At 36.9% G+C, this 23,043-nt stretch overlaps 1 long non-coding RNA gene and 1 other non-coding gene across 2 annotated transcripts in view; one reads left to right on the forward strand and one right to left on the reverse strand.

Moving 5' to 3' along the window:
• Nucleotides 1-23,043, reverse strand: part of LOC105884322 (uncharacterized) — a 363,355-nt gene that overhangs the window by 110,661 nt on the left and 229,651 nt on the right. The gene's annotated exons all lie outside the window — the stretch shown is intronic.
• Nucleotides 20,914-21,081, forward strand: LOC142870218 (U1 spliceosomal RNA). Its single transcript, XR_012918666.1, has one exon. It is a non-coding gene; the product is annotated as a U1 spliceosomal RNA (small nuclear RNA).

Below are 23,043 nucleotides of genomic sequence, written 5' to 3' on the forward strand. Positions count from 1 at the left end.
CGAATTCTCTGAGCTCCAACGATCAGTACATGAGAATGTATTTTCTCTTATTAGCCTCTATAATGAGCCACCAGTCAACAAGGATGCAGTGTATCAGTTGATTTTTTTTCTCTTCAATTTAATGAGGAAAGAGAGAGAAGTTATTTTGTTGATGTTGTAACCATTAGCCAACTGCAAAGGTTTTCCAGGATAAATTGGAGAAGACGGGAGGAGGTGGTGGTAACTGGCTGTGTAAATTTTCTAAGCTCTCCTTTTTTTCTAATTTTTAATAAAGTGAATAAAAGTTTTGAAGTATTTACAGAAAAAGTACCTTGGTAATGAACACAGCACTTGAAAAATTAGGAGTGGGTTTAATTAACTGTACATGCTTTTTCTTCCTAGCAGAGAAGATAGGATTTCTTTTTTCCTCTTCTCCAGGTGCATGGCACGGTTTGGTGTTTAAGATATAGTTAGATTTTGAAGCCTTAGTTTGCTCCTTATCAATACTATGCACTTGTGAAGCAACTTACAGTTCCTGAGCCTCAATTTCTACATCTATTAAATTGGTATAACCACATATGAAGTATACTATATTTACATACCAAAGCCCTTTGAAGGATTACACACAATTAGTTGGAGCATCTGGCATGTACTGGCTCCTAGTAAGCAGTCTGGGAATGCTAGTTCTTTTTGGCTAGAGAAATAGGGAACAGAATAGCTTTCAGGAAAATGTTTTCTGTGAAACAACAGACCCAGAATGTGAAACCTCTCAGGCTATTTCTTCAACACTTATTGAACCACTCACACATCCTGCAGGCACTCCAGCCTTGCTGATCCCAAAGCACTTTGCACATATTTTTCTTTTCTTTTTTTTTTAATAGAAATCTGTCCTATTGTTTAATTTAATATAAATAGATGCTGATAGACTGACTAAAATTGACACTCTGTAGTTGATCACATTGCACATACTTTTCTTAAGGCACTACCACATGTATGCATCAGCCTTTGAGTATTGTGTCTCTTTAAATAGACTGTGAACTTCTAAGTCAATAGATCACATGTTCTCTTTTTTGCTTTACCCTCTTATTTCATCATCAACTAAGTGCACAGCCTTAATTTGTCATTCTAGGACCTGTGTTCGGCACCACAGGGATCAAGAATGGAAAGAGGAGGCTCCACTTTTACAGAGTTTATACTCAATAGCACCTTTGGCTCAACTCTACTTTCATAGTTATGTTTAAACCTGGCCCAGGAAAGCAAAGTATTGTTCAAATATATCTGGTGAAAGGAACTATATTTATGTTTAACCCATGAAGACAAAGAAGATACAAACAAATAGAAGATTAGAGCCTACTTCTTCATTCTACTCCACCAAACCTGGATCATGGAGAAAAGGAACAAGTGGGAAGGGGACAGTTCCCAGCTAGCCTCTTAACCTGTCCCAGTGCAGAATAGTGGTGCTCATGGTGCGTTACTTGCTGTCATAGCCCCAATGTGCCAAGATGCGTGACTTGGCCCAGTGTGTACACTATAGCAATTAATTTTCATATTACCAGTTAGTTAAAAAAATATTCAAAATGCATCAAAGAACATCCTTCATAGAAAGGATGGTCTTTTAGGAGAACTTGTGAAGTGAGACCCAGTGAATATTTCTACTAAAAAATACTAACAAAGAAACCAACCAAAAACTTCATCATATTTTGCTTAAATGTGGACATTCTAAACGTGTCTGGAAAAGTCACTCACACCTTGTGCATGGAGTTTGATATAATGTTGAAGCACCCCCCTGTAGGCACCTGTATGAGAAGGTGATGAGGAAACTGGTTGGCAAATAGAAAAGAAACCAGAACTCAGAGGTAAATCAAGACTGTGCTCAGGCCCAAACAGTAGCCATGGAATATTCACATTTTGAAGTTTTTTTGTTTTTTTTTTAAAAACTCCTTGTCTGCGCATTAATTTGTAGTTTCTGTCCTTTTTCTGCACCACATGCACCAGATTTAGTAATTAACTTTTTAAGCCGAGTTCAGCAATTTATTGGGCTTAGTTTGCAGTCCAGAAACTGATCACATACCTACCCTGACAAGACAGTCTTAATGAGTCTGAAACCAGGAGCCGAAGCCCTGGATGAGCTAATTCTGCAACCCGAGCCCCTGAGCCAGTTGCTGGAAATTATCCCAAATGAATTCTGAGTCTTGCCACCTGCAGCAAAATCCGCCTACCCCCATGCATGTCCCTTCCTAGAGGTTGGATGGCATGGCACCACTGAAATGTCTTCAGAAAACTTTTTTCTTGTATTTTAATTGCATTTTAGGATAAAAAATGTACGGCTCTGCAATATTTATTGCTGTTCAAATGGAGAAAGAACCCTACATAATATTGTAGCAATTACAAAGGTCAAAAGATTCTCTCTCCTCAGGCTGTTTTATGGTTCAGAGAAGCAGCACTTCTGAACACATAATGAACACCACAATCTCCATTTGGATTGGGAAGAAACCCCCAGCTCCCAGCAAAGGTGTTCTAATGAGATACTGTATTAGTATAATACTGCTTTCAAAGCAATCACTGGCATGCTGATTGTTCCCTGGGCAGGGCTGATCCATGAGCCTTATTTGTAACAAGATGAAGGCATGTTTGACAGGAAAGATTGGTTTTCAGAGAGGAAGAAGCCGCTGGGATGTGCACCACTGAGCCCAAAGAATCACTGCCCCTGCCTGAGGCTTTTAGCAGCTTTGTAATGGATGAAAAAAAAAAGTCAGAAATAAGAAATATAAAGCAAGATACTTTGACAAGTTTCAGGATAGAGCACACAAAGGTATCCGTTTTTCCTGTGATTCGAATCTTTATGAACAAAATCACTACAACTGGGACAGAGGTTGTTCTGGATGCAGGACCATCTCTGGGGACTGGGAACTTTACCCTGATAGCCTCACCAGAGATGTGCACTACCTTCCCACTCCACCCCCAAAGGGATGGAAATTCAGATTGGAGGAATCCTTTCTTCATGCCTTCTGGTACATCTACTATTGCTCCAGAGATTGTTGAAGATTTTTTTTTTAGCAATAATCAAGTAAAGCACTGATTATTATGAATGATTAAGAATAATCATTTTATTATCATTAATAAAATAAACATATTGAGCATGATAAAATATTGATACAATAAACAACTTTAGTGAGTCAAGAATTTCAAATGTTCCATCTAGTTTCATGGCCTTTATCAAAACATCACAGTTTCTATTCTGCAAAATGAAAGAATAAACAAAAAAAGGGATAGTTACTAAAGTTCCATTTAGTCCTAAAATTTTATATTCTATGTTTAGTTACTTTAGACAGCCAGGAAGTCCTTTATAACTTCCTTGTTATCTATAGTACAGGGATCTGCCGCTGCTATGAAACTGAATCCATATTAAGATCTATTACCTCCAAGAGTTTTAGTCAGCTGCTGCCTCCTGTATATACAGGGCAGAACAAGTCTAAGAAACAGGAAATACTATTCCTCAGCTTGGGCATACCTGCCAATCAGAAAGACCATTTGGGGATTTGATGCAAAGTTATTTCTGGTTGATGACTCCACATGCCAGAATTCTCGCTGATATTTTTAAAACCCTGCAATAAAGTCTCAGTAGAAGAAACCACAAGATAAATTACACATGCTTATAGATCTGTCTCTGACAAACTTCAGGGTTTTCATTCATCTTCATAATTTCAACACTCGGTGTCCCAGTAAGTCTTTGGGGAATAGAATTGAGAAGAAAAGCAATGGTCTCACCCCACAAGTGATAAAGACAGAGGTTAAATATATTGTTTTTCTAATTGGAGGCAGAAAAAAAAATGTTTCTAAATCCTCTATAGCAGATTTTTTTTTTCTTCCCTTCAATTCCCTTAGGTTTCAGTTGATGAATGATTTTCTAAAGAATTTCCTTTGGAGATGCCTTTTCATTTACTGAAAAGAACTAATTGTTTTCACAGCTATATGTTAAAATACAGTGTGCTCAACTCACCATTTTGTAGCAAGGCTTAGAAAAATATTGTTCTCAAGGCACTGTCTACTCTGAGGAAATTTGCTTTTATAAAGTGCTCTCACAGCAGAGCTGTCCCTATTTAAGCAACCATTAGGAACTTTTATGTATGTTAGCACAATCGGGCTGATTGTTCACATCCTGCAAATAATCAGGTGGAGCATATGAAAATCGACATCCACATGTTTAACCATGTTGCTCTCCAGTCCTTGGACACTGAGGTCTAGTGTCCCACATTTGTTACTCAGCCTGTGTGCGTAACCCTTCTTGCAATAGGTGACTCTCACTTGGGGAAAACCATTGTGTAGCTTAGAAGCAGCTTCCTTCCTCCCTTGCTGGTCTAGCTCTCGGGTGATGTTGCTTATCTGATTGTTCACGTGCCAAGATGCTAGGGAAGCTCTGTTTACTAATAGGCAAGGTCAATTTGTGTTAAGAAGATACATACACAGGTGCCCTGTCCTCTTTAAGCGGTTCAGCTCAAGGCTCAAGAGAGATAAACTGCTCACTTGTTTTCTTTTATCCCTCACTCATGAGGTGTTGGGGTCCTTGAATCCCAGGAGATGGCCTGGGTTGGTAAGGTAGGGGTCTTTGAGTGAACAACTTGGCCAGGCCTTGAGGTTAAGCCGGTTGTCCGGACTCATCTTTGAAAGTCCTGTGTTGTGCAAGGCAGATGTTCGACCTATAATAAAGTGCCATGTTGATTTCACATTGCTGTTGTCTCTTAGGCTTTTAACTTTCTTTAGAAACTAATGAAGAGAAGGGATAAAAGGCCTTGAAATAGTACAAACGACAACAAACAAGAAAAAAACTGTCTTATGAAATTATTAATGAAAAATAAAAATAGGAAAAAAATCTGTAGCAGCACTATAAATTAGAAGGGGTGATTTCCTAGTAACTTAAAAAAGATTACCCTATGTATAGCACACTTTGATCAAATTGAAGGAAGAAAGACGAGCTCTTCACAATTCCAAGAAAAAGCAGCATTATCAGGCAGTCTCCTAGATAACTATGATTTTTTAAGTCCTGTAGCATTCATCATGTTTTATATTTATATTTTCTTTTGCTTGTCTTTTATTAATATACTTGATGTGTCTGCATAGATATATTATTGATGTTTTATTTAAAAAGCTTTCAGATGCATTTGAAACTTTCACTATTTTCTAATTTAATACTTACTAATTTATTAGGTTTATTTTGATGTGACTTTTCTAGTTTCTAGAGTTGAATATTTATTTCATTCACTTTCATTCTTTCTTATTTAATGAAAAATATAATTAAGTAATGAATTTTCCTTTTTTGTAAAGCTTCAACCACACCTGTAGCTGACTAAGCAGCTACAATGAGATTACTACAATACATAATAATCTTATTGTCGTTAATTTTAATAACTTGTAACAGGAGCTTTGATTTAGTTTTTGATCTAAAGATTATTTAGCAGAGGTTTTTGTTTTTATTTCCAAGTGATTAGATTAGTTTTCTTTATCATTTTATGATAAAATTTTGGTTTTATTACATTGTGAATATGAAATTTATCATAACTGATATTTTATTTGTAAGTGTATTGAAACACTATTAGGAAAGTTCTAATAATATTTCTAAAGTTATATCACTATCTATGCAATATCTTGGATGTATACATATGCATTTCCCCACTATCTGTCCATCTCTTTATTATTATAAATAATAATGTGTTATTTTGATTTCAGTGTGACTCTTGCAGAAGTTATAAATTGAACTTTTGAAAAAAATCTCAGTCAGTTTTGGACTTAATGAGGAGGATTCAACCTTTTTTCATTTATTTTGAGAATAGATGAGTTATTTTATTTGTTCAACCATTTTTTTAAAACTACTAATAAAAACATATAGAAAATTGTACAAATTATAAGTATACAACTCAATGACATATTTCAAAGTGAATATACTCATGTAACTATCACAGCAGGTTAAGATATATTACTTAATGGAACTGACCTCATGCCACATTTTAGTCATTATTTAACCTAAATGTAGCCATTCCCATTAGTATTACTATAGATTACTTTTCCCGTTCGTGAAGTTTACAAAAAAGAAATCATACTGTATATAATTCTATCTGGCTTCTTTTATTTATTTTCTTTTTGTGTGATTCTTCCATGGTATTGCAAGAAGTAATTTTGTAGTTTCATTGCTATTTAGTGTTTGTCTATCACAAAACATATTAATCCATTCTATTGTCAATGGACATTCATTTGAGCTTTCAATGTACATTTCTTTTGAGAATACAGATAAGGGAAATTGGTAAGCCATAGGATAGATAGATAGGTAGCTCCTTAGTAGCCTTGTTGATTTTTTTTAAATTGAATTGTTAACACTGAGCACTTGCCAAGAGGGAGCTTTCCATGAGAGTTTCTACTCTAGGGATAAATGGAAATATGTCACCTTATTCTCTTATTCCAAGCATACACTGACTGTGGCTGGGTTGAAAGGCTCACTCTACCTTTGGTCCTTATATGCTCCTGGGTGTAGCTCCACAGGGTTTCCAACTGAGAAACTGACATGTTTACAAGTGCCTCTATTCTTGGCGGGCCCTGGAGTCTAATTTTTTCTCCTTAGTACAATGATGCTGCCAAAAACTCAGCTCTAGATTGCAGTGGCTTTCTCTTTATCCTTTTACCTGCTACCCTGCATAGCTTTAAATTCACCAAATGCCTTACGAAGCAGAACCACCAGTGTTGGGCTAGTGCCTCTGTAGCTCTCTTTCCTCTGGAATCTTGACCTTTCATGTCCCACCTTCCTTTGTGGCCCAAACTCAAAGGATTTTCTTCTTGTCCTGTAAGTTTGCTAAGTCGTATAGCTATAGCCGTCGGAGGAGTTTGCCCTCCTTTTCCCTCCCCCATCCCCAAATTAGGGAAGACCCTGAGGAGAAAAGTGGCTTATAGAATGCCAACTAATCCACTCTACTTTTCTCTTCTCTTAGATCCCCAAGTGTGACAGCTGCATCAGCTCACACACCTTCGTATAGATGACTTTTCCCCTCTTTTATCCAAGTTTCCTAGTTCTTGACAGATATAACTGGCTGGAATTGGAAGTCCAAGTCCAACCTATGCTTTGGTTTCTGTTTTTATGCTTTTGTGGAAGTCTCCTTTACTATCCTTATACTTTTGTTCAAATTTTGTTCTTCCTTATTTTACTTTCTATTTTAAAAACTACATATCACATCTTAATTGTCATAGTAGCGTCTTTTATGTTTTGTGCACACATACTTAAGCTTCTATTTCTATATTTATTAGTGTCAACAAAAAGAATATTTATAGAACTCTACCCTTCTTAATACCTCAAAAATCTGTTGGCATTTTTCAGTACCTTTAAAATTGTTTATACCAATAGCTAACTTTTTCTTTTCTTTTCCTTTTCTTTTTTTTCCTCCTCTCCTGTCCTCTCCTCTCCCCTCCTTTTCTTTCCTTTCCTTCTCTTCTCTTCCTTTTCTTTTTTTTTTTTTAACATAAGATTTGTTTTCCCTTCCTGGATGCTTATATTTTTCATATAAACATAAAAATTTCATCTATTTTCTGCAGATAAGGACCTTTTATAGTTGTTTTTGTCGTTTGTTGGTTGGTTTATTTCTTCTAGTTTTCCCAGTCTACTTGGCTAATCTTCTAGTGGGTAATGCCTACATAAATCTGGTTTGTCAATTTGAAACATTAAGTCTCATATGTGTGGATGCCTCTATGTCTAAGCTTATTCATGTTTAACTTAAATGGGTCATCAAATATCATGGGCCAATTCCCTTCTGATTATAATTAGAGAAGACGAATGATAATATAAAAAATCTTTAAATGAAAAGATAATGTGGAAGAAGTATCAAAGTGCCTGATTTCAAGGGACTTGTAACTATTTAGGTAAATAGCCATTCATTGCCTGTCTGGTATCCATTTATCTCTTTTTCCTGAAAATTAGAACCCCGGCCTCTAGTGTCATAAGGGTGGCCAAGTGACATAGTCTTTCCATTGAGATATAAGTGAAGTCGGCTGGATGTTCTGGGAAGATGTTTACTTTCAAGAACCAATGCAAATGAACGCAATTGGCATAGTTTCCCTCACCGCCCAACCCTCCACCCAGACATGAACATGAATTCTGCAGATGCAGCAGCCATCTAGAAACCTTAATGTATCCTTATCAAGACAAATGTTAACAGAATCATGGAGTGGGGTGTGAGGAGCCCTAGAAATGTGCTTCTAAACAAATACTAGCAGCTTCCTGCCTTTCCATATAGACTTCTTAGGATCTAAGAGAAACATGCCTCAATTTGTTGAAGCCACTGTAAGTCAAGACTTCAGTATATGTAGCAAACTGATGCATTGGAGAAAATTAATTTAAATACTCACACAGGACACACCTTGCTGAAGAACAGAATATGTGAGATTGGGTGGAAATGGTTGTGCTTTTCCTTGGCTTCCTCACATGCAGGTAATCTTTGCATGTATCTATGAGAAAAGCTCTGTCTGTCCTAGTTGATGCACAAATGTATTTCCAACTGTATGCAATTGTCTAAGCAGCAAAACTAGAATCAGGGGCCGGGAAGTACCTTTTATGAGGTGCTGAGAATTTTTTTTTGCTTTGAACCATTCAAGAATGTACATTGAGAGATCTTTATTTTCCCTAATGAAAAACCATAGTGAAACACAAATGGTCACCACTGCTAGAATGTGCCTCCAGATGCTTTCATTATGAAACCAAAAATATCCTGACTGAACACTAATATGTAAGAATGGAAAGATTAAACCCAGGAAAATAAATGAATGTAACAATTTAATGATCTCTGGAACTTCATTTTTTTTTTCCTCCTAGCAGTATGGAGTACTGATAGCACAAGAAGAAACAGCTTTAAGTACTAAATTATTTAATTACATTAATCTTACCTTAATTTATTGTAATTATTGGCCTATAATGGCATTAGGCACCTTGCTGAACATTTTAAGGAAAACAAATGCATAAACTGGATACAGAGGTTTCGGTCTTTATACTGTTGGAAAGTTCTATAATCACTTTGGTGATAAGAAATGACAGGAAAATTGTTCCGTAAAGTCTATTTGGGAACTACCATGAAGCCTAACTCATTGGAGGCACTTTTAATGCAAATGAAATTCATAGGAAAAAGTCAATACTAATCACCTTGTACCTTCCACATATATATACCATGATGTTTCTCATTTTTGAACCTTTCATTCATTTATTAATTCTTTGTTCTGAGCACGTAAATATAATAGACACTGCTTTTTTTAAATGAATTACCTTCCTCCAGTTTACATCCCATACCTAGTAGTTCCGACTTACCATGCAATGTGTGCATTGATCAGATCTCTTTAAATTTCAAGTGTAAGAAATCAAAGTTGAACTAGTTTAAGCACAGAAAGAGATTTCTTGGCTGGCATAATGTAGAAAAAGTAAATGTTCATGGCTGAAATGAAATGGAGTCCACAGTTCAGTATTCACCAGGAGTTCTTTCCCAAGCCCTCTGTCACCTCTCTCTAACTCAGAATTCTCAGTGTGTGACTCCGGGTTGGGATCAGCCACCACAAAAGCCATTTTTATGAACAGTAGGCAGGTGTAGGTTCAGGAGCTTTTGAAAGTAACTCATGTCATCTTAGGTCTGCTGGCTCACCTCGGTGGTGAAGGGCATTAGCCAGGCCCACTGCTCCTCTGACAACCACTGGATCCCCTTCTTCTGGGTCCCCAACTCTTGGGGGTCACATACATGTTTAACTCCATGAAGAAGGGCACAGCTTCTGTACGTTAGCTACCCCAACAAAGTTGAAGGCTTAGCAGCAGTGAGAAATTGATAAGGATTCCAGTTCATTATCATGGGTTACAGCATATCCTACAATTCCTCTTTGTTCGTTTTCTTTGGAGCTTCAAATTCATCTTTCTTTCCTGAATTCCTGCCGTGTGGATTTCAGGCCCCAGCACTATATACAAAAGCAGCAGTCATACACAGACTATTTAACCGGAGTGTGACCTTGTAGCCAATTCCCTATAATCAACCCCTTCATCTATTTTACTACAAGTAGTTCTGATTCTCTAATTGAACCCTGACGGATAAATTGCCCATCTGAAATTTAAAAAAAAAAAAAAAAGGAGCATTTTACTTTCAATGATTGCTGAATGAATAAATGAATGAATGTGATAAATGCAGTTATTCTTGGTACATAACTTTCATTCATTCACTTACCTATTTATTATAGGTATATGATGTTCTATCTGTCTATCCATACAACTAAGTAGCTTTTTAAAAGTATCCATGAAAGAAACTGTAAATAATGTGCAGGGCTCTCTTAAACATGCACCTGCACTCAAGTGGAAGATGGCAGCAGAACTGGGTCAATAACATTTTGCTACTGACTTCTAACATGGGGAAATGAAGACTAGTTTTTCCAGCTGAAAGTACTGGAGAATTTTAGGTTGATGAAAAGTAATTACCTGGGCAATGAAGCAGCATGAAGCACTATAAATGGCTACATTAGAACACTGATTGGGAGTCAGCTAATTTCTCTGGTGAATTTTTCCATGAAATCTCAGCTGAAATATAACAAAATTTAGGGCAATTTTCTTCTTTTCCTCCAACCAATATCCTTCTGAGTAATCTTTTATTTATCTATTTTTTCTATTAATGTATCCCTTGTCAAACTCAATATATGCCTGATCAGATTTATCCATCCACATCCTGCTTCACTCCCTCTCTAAAACCTCATCGCAAGCGTTTGCAATGATGCCTGGGCCTTAGTTCTATTTATCGCTGGACTGTAACTCACACAGAAGTTCCAGTAAGGCTCAAGGTCATAGCACATGAGAGACCCATGTGTCAGTTTGCTGTAGTTTCTCTCCTGGCCTCACTCGCTAAGTCCCATTCACTCTTTTTATCAGTTTTTGAGCTGCTTTTTCTTGCCAAGCACAGTGGAATAATGCTCCTACCCCATGAATATCTTTCTCCTACATCCTCTTCAGAGATTGCTTATACTTCCTATGGCTCCTGATATCTCTCTTTGACTTGCAGGCACATACCTTTGAGTAAAACTGCCAGAAGCAAATGTCATCCTTTTTCTTTTATCAATAGTCTTTCTGAGTTTGCACAAGTGACTTGCTTCTCAACTGCTACTGAGCAGTAGAGAGAGCACTGGAGGATTTTACGTGGAAAGAGCATTTCAACTGCAGAGAGACTCCACGACTCTCTGAAACACGATTCCCTGGGTGTGTAGCCTGGGAAGTTTGTGCTGAGCATGGAAATGAAGTTGTGGCAGGTGGAGTGGCTGCTGTATACTCTGAATAACAGTTCTCAGTTCTGGGTTAAAGAAGACAAAGGAGAAAGAATGACCTCATTGAATCATGTATTCATTAAATAAACATTGACTCTCTATTCATTTGGAGGATATATGGAAATGACTTGTTCCCTGACCTCATGATGCTTACAGTCTAGAAGGAAAGACAGAAATCAACTAAAATCACAATTAAATCAGATAATTACAAATTTTAATAAGTTCTAAGCAGTTATAGAAAGAGTAACTGGGGGTCAGGGGGGAAAATCTGTTTCAGTTAGAGTTGCCATGGCTAGCTTCTATAAAAAGGTAAAATTTGCCAGAAACATGACAAATCGGTCATGTAAAAGACATTAGTCCTAGCTGTTCCTCATCTTCCTCTTTTTTGAGCCTAGGGAGGGACCATGTAATACGGATTCCTCTAGGCCTTCCTGGAACCTGGCCGTGATCTCTGTCTTCTGCCCCATCTGCTAGGCCAGCTGCTCACAGCCAGAAAGCTGTAAGGAAGTGTGAATTCTATTTTTCCAAAGAGACAACAACCTTTATCATTATTGATGTACATGCTGTGGACCTACTGTGCACAAGTCACTGAACTGGCACATTGATAAATGGATCAGAGGTATACAATATGGATCCTGAACTCAAGAAATGACCTTGATTATTCCACAGGAGGAGGGAAAGGAACCAGGATATCTTTGAAAGGACAAAATCTATGTTTTGTTATGGCTGATGAATAAAACAAGGTGCTTCCCTAAGAGCACACCACTCACTTAGAAGTGTGATACAATATACAATATTAGCATCAATTTATACTTCCCCAATGAGTAACCCTTTCAGCTCAAGAAATGTGTATTGACTGACTACTCTGCACCTACTATAATAGACACTTGAAATAAGAGCGTATTTAAGATAATGCTTCCACCTTTGAAGGAGTTATAGATGCACGACATTAACGACAAGTGATTCAACAAAAGTGCAACATTACACATATTTGGCTTGGCTTGGAAACTTAGAGATTCACACACACATTTATTTTCTGTGATGTCTCTGAATAGCTTTCTCACCCTCCTTGTCCCCACTACTTTTTCACTTCAAAGTAAATTATTGCTCAGAGTCCCCAGTGTTATAAAGCAGTGTGCATGCTGTGACATTGATCGCCTGAACACAATAGGCATCTTAGGCAGAAAATACTGAATAAATAGAAAGTCAGTGAGAAGGGAAATAAAGTGTTTATTAGACACTGTTGAATGAGCAGAGAGAAAGAAGGAAAATCAGTGAAAAGTGGCACTGCTTGCACCAAGCATCATGATAGCACCATGCCTTAAACACTCTCCACCCACAGCTACGCATAAGCACGTAAGCTGGCACCCACATGTGCACAGGCACACATGGCTCTGTGTCTCCTTTGGGCATTGGCGCTTCTCTGTAGACTTTATTAGTGCTCATGGGAGAGTGTGTGACTTATTGTGAATGGGCTTTGGACATGGACAAACTTGGTTGCAAATCTTGGCTCTGTCAATTAGTAGAATATTTGTCAGAGTAATTTGTCTCTTGTGTGTGTCAGTGCTCTCATCTGTGACACGTGGACAGCAATGCCTAACCAGTAAGAAGAGTGTCAGGAAAAGCCCCTGGCCCACAGTTAGCACTTATTAAATGGCTGTCATTTTGTTAGGTGAATGGAGAGGCATGATTCTTAGAAGTTGATAGATTAACTATGAAATTAACATGAAACAAACATTTTAAAAAGCTAGATACAATTTAACAAAATGCTGTTAAATATTTTAACTATATAGATGAACTCCTTTTTGTTTGTTTGTTTGTTTGCTTGCTTGCTTGGTTTTATTTGGAGGCCGTGTCTCACTATGTTGCCCAGGCTGGCCTCAAATTCCTGGGATCAAGTGATCCTCATGCCTCAGCCTCCCAAGTAGCTGGGACTACAGGAAAGCGCCATTGCACCCAGCTTAAAGAAATTATTTTCCAACAATTTCATCCCAAAGTGAAGACAGAACTGAAATTAGGAGCAAGAAGCACATGATTTGATGCTTTGGCCATTCAACAAAAGGAATAGAAGAGGAGGATGCTGTGAAGCCAAAGCATGTGACACTTTTGGCTTTTGAAGCCTCAAATGGGAAGGGCACTGAGACCTGGGTTTTGTAGGAAATACAGAGTTTATGTTAAGGCCCCTCTACAGACCCAGTGACTTGTACAAGCTTCACTCTGTCTATAAAGTGAAATAAAAATAAATAAAGCAGTCTACAAAAGAAAAGAACAAAGAAGCACCGCATGCCTCTGAAACTAGAGGTGAATGAGGAGGGCGAAGAAAATAAAGACTTGGTAAAATATGTTTGAGAATGTAGATGCCCTCACTTACTCATGACTTTGGGTAACTAAGCCATCCCCACCCCACAAAAGGCCATTTTATTTTCCAGGGCTGGCACAATGAATGGTCTATGGAATGGGGAAATCCAGGTAGAGTCATGGATGGAAAGGAACATGTACATGTAATGAATGCTAAACTTTAGTCTGCTAGCTCCCTCTCCCAACACGGCTTCCAGAGCCATGGAGGCCGTGTCCTTGCCCAGGGAGAAGACTGGGAGGCCTCAGCCATCTAGCCCACACCAGAGGAGAGGCCTGGAGATACTGTGGGTGAGATGGCGGGGCTGATTCCCAGCCAAGGGTTACCCAGATCACCCTGTGTGAAGGTGGGGTCCACACCATGTCCTCACTCATCAGTTCTTCTCAGCAGTGTTCTAGTTCTTCACTCTGCTACTCTCAGTTATAAGAAGACAATGAAGAATCAACAGATATTGAGAAGATCTGCCAACAAGGAACAAAGACACCAAAATAAAAAGAAACAGGCAACTTGGAGAAAACAGGGACTCTATAGAAGGGAAAAAAAAAAGAAAGAGCTACTTTTATTAATATTCTCAAAGGAGATAAGAGAGTATCCTTGAAATGGGAATAAATTGCAATAAATAGGAACATAAGATTAGGATTGAGTGAAAGAAAATAATGTATTTTCAGAAAAATAAAGACTGAGAGACGTTATCATTCACAAACTTGTATGGAGACAATTTCTAAATGGTTGTACTTCACAAAAAATAACTGAAAAAAACAGATGCATGAAGTTAAATGCAAAAACAAAAATGGTGAAAAAGGAAATTAGTAAGCATGTGTTTAACATGTTAATTTTTTTAAAAAAAGAGTAAAATTAAATTATTTGAAATGTAAAAGTAAAGTGAAATTATATTACTGCAAAATGATTACAGGAAAGCTGGAAGGAAGTTGTTCAGAGTTAAAGCATCCTGAGGTTTGTGCATGATTCAAGAGGAGGGTAATAATGTGATTAACTTTAGATCTTGATAAGTATGCATGCTACAAAACAGAAAAAAACAAAAACATAAGAATATATAACTTTTAAGTTAGTTTATGGGAACAAAGAGACAAAAGAAAATATAATACAATTGAAAGAGGAAACTGAGGCAAAGCCGGAGCAAAGACAAATCATGACAAATGAGGAACACAGAAGAGGAGGGAATAATAGATTCTGCGCACACCCATACATGTGTATGGGATGTGTGCATGTGTGTATAGATACCTACCCTGAGTTTTATGTATGAAAATCAACTATAAAAAGACAATCAACCAGAATTTTTAACGAGAACAAAAAATACCAGCTAGAGTCAAATATAATATTGCATCTATTAAATTTACAACCTGATAAAACTAAGTATTGTAAAAATTTGTGGAAAATTGGCAACTTTATGCATGTGAGAATAAATGGACACAGTCATTTTGGAAAGTAATTTGGCGGTATCTAGTAAATTTGTGGAAATTGGCAACTTTATGCATGTGAGAATAAATGGACACAGTCATTTTGGAAAGTAATTTGGCGGTATCTAGTAACAATAAAAATGGACATACCTGACTCAACAACAGTCCTAATGACTTCAAAAGTGTATTGTTGAGAGATTCTCACACATATATAAGATATAAACTGCCATACTATTCACTGCAGAAATATAGGTGAGAGTAAAAAACAATGGAAGTAACCTAACTGGTTCACAGTAAATTAATTAATAAATTTATTTATTCACATATTACTCTATCCTCTATTGTCATTAAAATGCATGAACTATATCTGTATAAACCTACAGAAACATAATTTGGGATTTGATTGTGGCAAAAATTTGGGTAGTATGTTAAGTATGCAATACAATAGTACATACTTAGTATATGTGCTTATGTTTCTAAAAATATATCTATTATGTTACAATGTATTATATGTTATATTATGTAAAATATTTATGAATACATAAAATATAGTAAGACTGTAAAATAATGAATGAGCCACATCTCACCATAGGACGCTAGTTGTCTCTAGGGGAAGGAAGGGAAGGAAAGAGATGAAAACACAGTTATTCTGCTGAATCTGAAAGATATCTTTCTTTTAAAACAAAAAGAAGAACTAAAGCAATTTGGCAAAATATAAATGTCTTTTTCATCTTAGTATTGAATGTACAAATGGCAATGATACGATTTCCTGTGATTTTATGTATTTTTAAAATAATTCATTATTTAAAATTTTTAAAAAATACATAAGAGAATAAAAAGACAGATGGATAGAATTGGCATCATTTGACCATGTAAATTTCATATTAAGACTATTCATTACACTATTTCATAATAATGCAATTAAAATTAAAACTGTCTAGTGATACTTCCTTTGCCATGTTGTTTTTCATAAGAAGACAGACCGTCTCTATATAAATAACTTATGAAAACTTAGTGTAGATGCTATCATCCTAGAATTTAGGAGACACACAGGATTTTCTGAGTGTGAGCTGGAATTCTTTCCTAACCTGTTCTACTAAGAGACACTTGAAAGTAAAATTCTCTTAATATCACTTATGCATTTATTTGTGGCTTAGTTTTTAAAGAGTATGTTTAAAATTATTCTGAATGAGAGAGTGCAAGGCAACTTTTTGGAAGGAGTGAGAGGAATACAAGTTCTAGATGCAACCTTATGTTTGTTGATTACCTTGGCATCTCCCTATCTTAAATAGGTTCCTAATGCAAAAATAGAAAACATGATGAGTTCCATATCAGGACAATCATGATGCCTACTGTGGCTGGAGTGTCCTTTCTCTGAGCTTCATTGCACTGTGAAAGGAATTCTACCATAGCACTGACCACAAATACCCTAAGTGTGCTTTATTTATCTGAATATTCCATCAATTGTGTTATGTATTGATCGTCATAAAACAATTTTTATTTAAAACAAACATTTATCTAAAATTCACAGTATATGGGCTAGGACCAAATAAGATATAATATCAGCATATCAGCATTTTACAATTTTACAGTTTAGAACAATCATCTTTAATTCTACTTGCAAACCGAAAATCTTGTGGGAAAGTTGTGTGCACATATGTGTGTGTATATATCTATACACACAGGCATGTCTTCGAGATATTGCAGGTTAAGTTCCAGACTACTACAGTAAAGTGAGTATCACAATAAAGTGAGTTACATAATATTTTTACTTTCCCAGTACATATAAAAGTTATGTTTATACACTATACTGTAGTTTGTTAACTGTGCAATATAGGACTATGTCTAAAAAACCAATGTACGTGCTGTAATTAAAAATACATTATTGCTAAAAAATGCTAATGGTCATGCTTGAAGCTCTGACTTGTATGGGACAAAGGCAGTATATGTAACCTAAACATTTTTACCCCCATAATATTCTGAAATAAAAAATAAAATCCCTCCAATACCAAAAAAAAAAAAAAAAAAACCAAATTTTTTGATCACCGAGCTTTCCATGAGTTGTAACCTTTTTTTCTGGTGGAGGCTCTTACCTCTATGTTGATGGCTGCAGGCAATTTCTTAACATAAGACAACAGTGAAGTTTGCTACATTGATGGACTCTTTCTTTCACAGAAAATTTCTCCATAGCATGGGAGGCTGTTTGATAGCATTTTACCCACAGTAACGCTTCTTTCAGAATTGGAGTCAATCTTCTCAAATTCTTCCTATGCCTTAATAACAATTTTATGTGATACTTTTGATGCCATTTCAACCATGTTCATACTATCTTCATCAAGAGTTGATTCCATCTAAAGAAACCACTTTCTTTGTCATCTGTAAGAAGTAGCTCCTCATTCTTTAAGGTTTTGTTATGAGATCGCAATAATTTAGTCTTATCTCCAGATTCCACTTATTATTCTAGCTCTCTTGATATTTCCACCACATCTGCAGTTACTTCTTCCACTGAAGTGTTGAACCCCTCAAAGTCATCCATGAGTGTTGGCATTAATTTTTCTAAACTACTATTAATGTTTTTTGGCCCCTTCCTATGAATTATAAATATTCTTAATGGCATCCAGAATGATGAATCCTTTACAGAAGGTTTAAATTTACTTGGCTCAAATCCATCAGAGGAATCACTGTCTATAGCACCTACAGCCTTACAAGATGTATTTTTAAATAATAAGACTTGAAAAATCAAAGTTACTCCTTGATCCATAAGCTGCAAAATGGATGTTATGTTAGCAGGCATGAAAACAACATTAATCTCCTCATTCTTCTCCATCAGAGCTCTTGGATGACCAGGTGCATTGTCAATGAGCAGTAATATTTTGAAAGGAATCATTTTTTTCCCAGGAAGTAGGTTTCAACAGTGGGCTTAAAGCAGGCATCCTCAAACTATGGCCCTTGGGCCACATGTGGGCTGTCTAGCACATTTATCTGGCCCTCTGGGTGTTTTTGCTGCCATTGCCTATCCTGCTTAGCAGCCGACTTGTCCTGGGCCCAGAGTGCGCACTCTCCTACAGTCTGAGGGACAGTGAACTGGCCCCTTGTTTAAAATGTTTGAGGACCCCTGGCTTAAAGTATTGAGTAAAATATGCTATAAACAAATGTGCTCTCATCCAGGCTTTGTTGTGCCACTTACAGAGCACAGGCAGAGTAGGTTTACTGTAATTCCTAAGGGGTTTTGGATTTTAGGTAAAATGAGCCTTGGCTTCAACTTAAAGTCACTGCCTGCATTAGCCCCTAACAAGAAGGTCATTCTGCCTTGTGAAGCTTAGAAGCCAGACATTGACTTCTCTTCTTTAGCTATGAAAGTCCTAGATGGCATCTTCTTCCAAAACAAAGCTGTTTTGTCTACACTTAAAATCCATTGTTCAGTCTAGCACCTTCATCAGTGATCTTAGCTAGATCTTCTGGATAATTTACTGCAGCTTCTACATCAGCACTTGTTGCTGCTCCTTGAATTTTTATATTACGGAGATGGCTTTTCTTAATACTCAGGAATCAACTTCTGCTACCTTCAAACTTTTCCTCTGCAGCTTCCTCACCTCTCTCAGCCTTCATAGAATTGCAGAGTGTTAGGGCCTTGCTCTGGATTAGGCTTCCATTCAAGGGAATGGTGTGGCTGTTTTGATCTTCTATCCAGACCATTAAAACTTTGTCCATATTAACAATCAAGCTGTTTTGATTTCTTATCACATCACTCCTGAGTTCACTAGAGTAGCACTTTTAATTTTCTTCAAGAACATTTCCTTTGCACTCAAAACTTGGCTAACTGGCCCAAGAGGCCTAGCTTTCAGCCTGTCTTGGCTTTTAACATGACTTTCTCATTAAGCTTAATCATTTTTAGCTTTTGATTTAAAGTGAGAGATGAGCCATTGTTCCTTTCACTTGAACACTTACAGACCATCAAAGGGTTATTTTACTTAAAAAAAAATATATATATATACATATATATATATATATATATATATATGTATATATTTCAGCATGTTACAGGGGTACAAATGTTTAGGTTACATATATTGCCTTTGCCCTATCTGAGTCAGGGCTTCAAGTGTGTTCATCTCCCAGACAGTGCAGCATTATTAATTGGCCTAGTTTCAATATTATTGTGTCTCAGGCAATAGAGAGTCCCAAGGAGAGGAATAGAGATAGGGAAATGTTCGGTTGGTGGAGCAGTAATGACACACTCATTTATCTATTGAGTTCACCATCTCATATGGCCACAGTTCATGGCATGCCAGAGCAATTACAATAGTAACATCGAAGATCTCTGATCACAGATCACCATACAGCTATCATAGTAGTCAAAAAGTTTGAAAATTGCTAGAATTACTGAATCGTGACACAGAGACATAACATGAGCACATGCTCTTGGAAAAAAGGCACAGATAGACCTGTTCAATTCAGCTTTCCAACAAATCTTCATTTTGTAAAAAGTGAAATATCTGTGAAGTTCAATTAAAAAGCATACCTCTGTATATATGCGTGTGTGGGTGTGGGTGTGTGCATCCATTCTACTTCTTAGAATATTCTAAAGATTGCCCAGGTTTGAGAAACTTAATGAATTAAAATAGAAAATAAGTGAGAATTGCCAGGATTTTTCAATCTGCATTGAAATGGACAGTGTCCATTAAAGGCTAATTTCATTTACAGTGAATATACTCACATACATAATTTTATGAAGCTGAAATATAATAATTTACCCTGTATTGGGGGCTGACTCAAAAAGATAGTGAATCATTCTGCAGCACTGTACATCTAGGGAATAAGAGAGCATCTACTCCATATTCTTGCTTCCAAGCATGACAATTTTTTAAACTCCCCAGACCAATGACTCTCCTTTTATTTTAGGCCTTAACAGTTCTCTGATGATCCTGTCTCTCTAATGCAGCTGGGATTTCTGGGAGGAGAGCAATGATCTGAAAAATGAGCTAGTGGGACTCAGCCAGAATGACTTCATCTTCCCACACACGGTGGGTAACGAAGATGCCTTCCCTTTTGTTCCTGTCCTTTCTCCACCTCGCCTCATCATTTTCACTTTCCCCTATTGTCCCCCAGATCCATCCATTCAGAATCCTAGTACAGTCAGCCTGCTTCCTCCTCCTTCTTTTTGCCGGCTGTCAAAGGCCTGTGGATTTGAAATAGGTGGCTCCTGGGTTTCGGCTCCTTGTAGAGACCATGTAAAAGGCCCCATTCACTGATTTGCTGGCTGGGACACGGCTGACCCAAAGACCTGTTGGGTCTAAATCTGTTCTACTTCCAATGTGCTATCACACAACAGTGTTTTCTCTCTTTCTCTCTCTTTGTTTTCCTGTGTACTTACTAAATGGGTAGCATGCAATGGGATAATTAATCAAATGTCCCTTCTCTCTGGAGGGCTAACACCTATGCCTGCGCAGCTGTGTACTGCACAGCCCCAGGAGAGCCATTCACACAGCCCCTGATGTGAAGAGTGTCCCTGGAGTTGTGAGATGTAGTAACCATGCATGCAGGCCATTGGAGGGGCTCCTACCAGATTTTAATTATCTGCAAGTCTAGAAAATTCAAACCTTTTGCATTTTCATGTTTTTTTTTTCCTATTCATAGCTTTCAAAAGAATAAAATGGTAAACTACCTGCTAGCATTTGCTTTTTCAAAGTACTTAAAATGATACATTCTTATTCCACATTAAAATCCCATAACAATAGAGTATAGGAACTACAAAAGTCTTTGAGATTATTTGGCATATTCTTATTTTATAAATAAAGGCATTGTTATAAATTGCAATAAATATCTTTTTTTAAGTTATAAAATCACAATGCCGTACTTCCCTGGCAGGGGAGATGCCATGATTACGAAGGAAGGTGGTTTTCTAAGGGTGAGGCTTATCCATCACATTCCTGTTGCACTGACTCCCACAACTTCTCCAAATGTGGGAACCTCAAATGCATAATTTGTTGTAGGGGGGGACTGCTTTTGTGCTCTCCTCTGTTTAAAAAAGAAATCACCATACCTAGGACGAATGTGCTCATTTCTTGTCAGGGTACTGTGTTAAAATGTGGGTTTATAGACCATTTTGAAGTCTTGAAATAAAAGCTATAAGGCGGAGTAAAACCATTTCTCTCTGAAATAAGAAATAACATAAATGTGATGGAGTTCCCATAACTATAATGGCAGTTTAATATGGAAGGTGTGTCCTTAAGTTATTCTGCAATGCACTAACACTGAACCTACATTCTCTGCAATTTCTTTTAAGTGTTAAAAAACTGACCCTAATTTTGACTAGATACTTCATTAATATTCATTTGTATATAATTGCCTTAATTTCAGTGATAATGACTTCAGCTACCAACTGTTTGATTGATGGGTCTTGCGTCTTCTCTGGGAAGAAGCTAAGATATAAAAATCACACCATTCATGCATGCCTGGTATTTTTAGCTGCCTTTAATTACTAACCAGCTAAATAAGCATGCAAACCACGCTGTGATTGATAGGATCTCTTGGTTGAAGTGATTTTTTTCCTCAGAATTTGGAAGATGCTTGAATCAATTGAGTACTAAAAATAACCTCTGAGAGCTGAATCTTCCAGAATCAGGATGCTCTTGAATAAAAGCATCTAACAGGAAGGAGGGATTAACCTGCAGTCCTTAAGACATTCTGACTGGAGAAAGAAGCAACAGAAAGTTCTCACTGAATAAAGCACTATGAAAAAACCCCGTGGCATACCAAAATCTTTATTTACTGAAGACTTGCTAAGTAGCACCATGCCAGAAACAAAAGGAAACATAACTTCAAGTCAATAGGGGCAAAGAAAAGAACAAGACAGAAAGCACAACATGTGCAATTGAGCCCGTGACCTATGGCTGAGAAGAACACATTTTAAACCAGAACCATCGACCTCTATGCTGGGTGGATGAGAGCATTTCCCGTATCGTAACCCAATGCTGGTGAGTAAAATGTTCAGGAAGAAGGTTAAGGATCTTTGGGACTATAAACATGTGTGAAAACAAAAATGTTTTCAAACTAAGCACACTTAGTAATATATAATAATATATAAAATATATATTTATATAAAATATATATAATATAAATATAATAAAGTCAATTGAAACCTCCAAAAATAAATCTGGAGAAGGTGGCTCTAGCCAAGAATCCACTTACCTAGGAAGTGTGTCTACACACTATCTTTGTTAATAATAAACAGCATTATCCTAAAGAAATGTGGAGATTAGAATGATACCACCTTCTGAAATTGCTTTTACTGCATTGACTATCTAGCATTGGGCAGACTAAGCAGTTGGCTTTTGGTACCTGCTGTATTCCTTTATGCTCTCTCTCTCTGCTGTCTTTTTGCTCATCACTGGGAGAGCTCTGTCTCTTTCTTTATTCTTTGCTGAAGTCCTAGACTCCAGTGTTCTTATCCAAGTCCAAAGTCTCCAAAATAACCTCCACACCATCATATTCTTTCCTCCAGCCATTCAAAACTTCTGTCCACATGGGCTTTTGTAAGAGTTAGGAGGAAGGCAATCTAATGATTTAAATTTAAACTCTGGCTATCTTTCTCTTTCAAGAATATCTGGACTTTTAAACAAAATATTTTATAATATATGATTCTTCAATGGATATGTTTTGGAGATATAGAAGGCAAGACAAAGAAAAGAGTTTGAGATAATTATTTTTTCTTAAATACATCACCAAAGTAACCAATTGGGTAATGAAAGCAGAAAGAAACAATATGGAGAAGGTAGTACCACTTGACATATTAATCTCCATTTAAGATGTATGAGTTGTTTATTTGTACAAGGTTGTGGGCATTTGTTAGCTTTTGGGGGGACCTCCCTGAAGGTTGGTAGGCAAACACAATAACTAGGTAGTTAAGGCACCATTGATTTTCCCACACTGACTGTCCTTTCATCGCTGATTCTGTAAAAGTGGGAATTATGTGGCTTTCTC

The sequence above is a fragment of the Microcebus murinus genome, chromosome 3, assembly GCF_040939455.1.
Source record: "Microcebus murinus isolate Inina chromosome 3, M.murinus_Inina_mat1.0, whole genome shotgun sequence".
NCBI classification, from domain to species: domain Eukaryota; kingdom Metazoa; phylum Chordata; class Mammalia; order Primates; family Cheirogaleidae; genus Microcebus; species Microcebus murinus.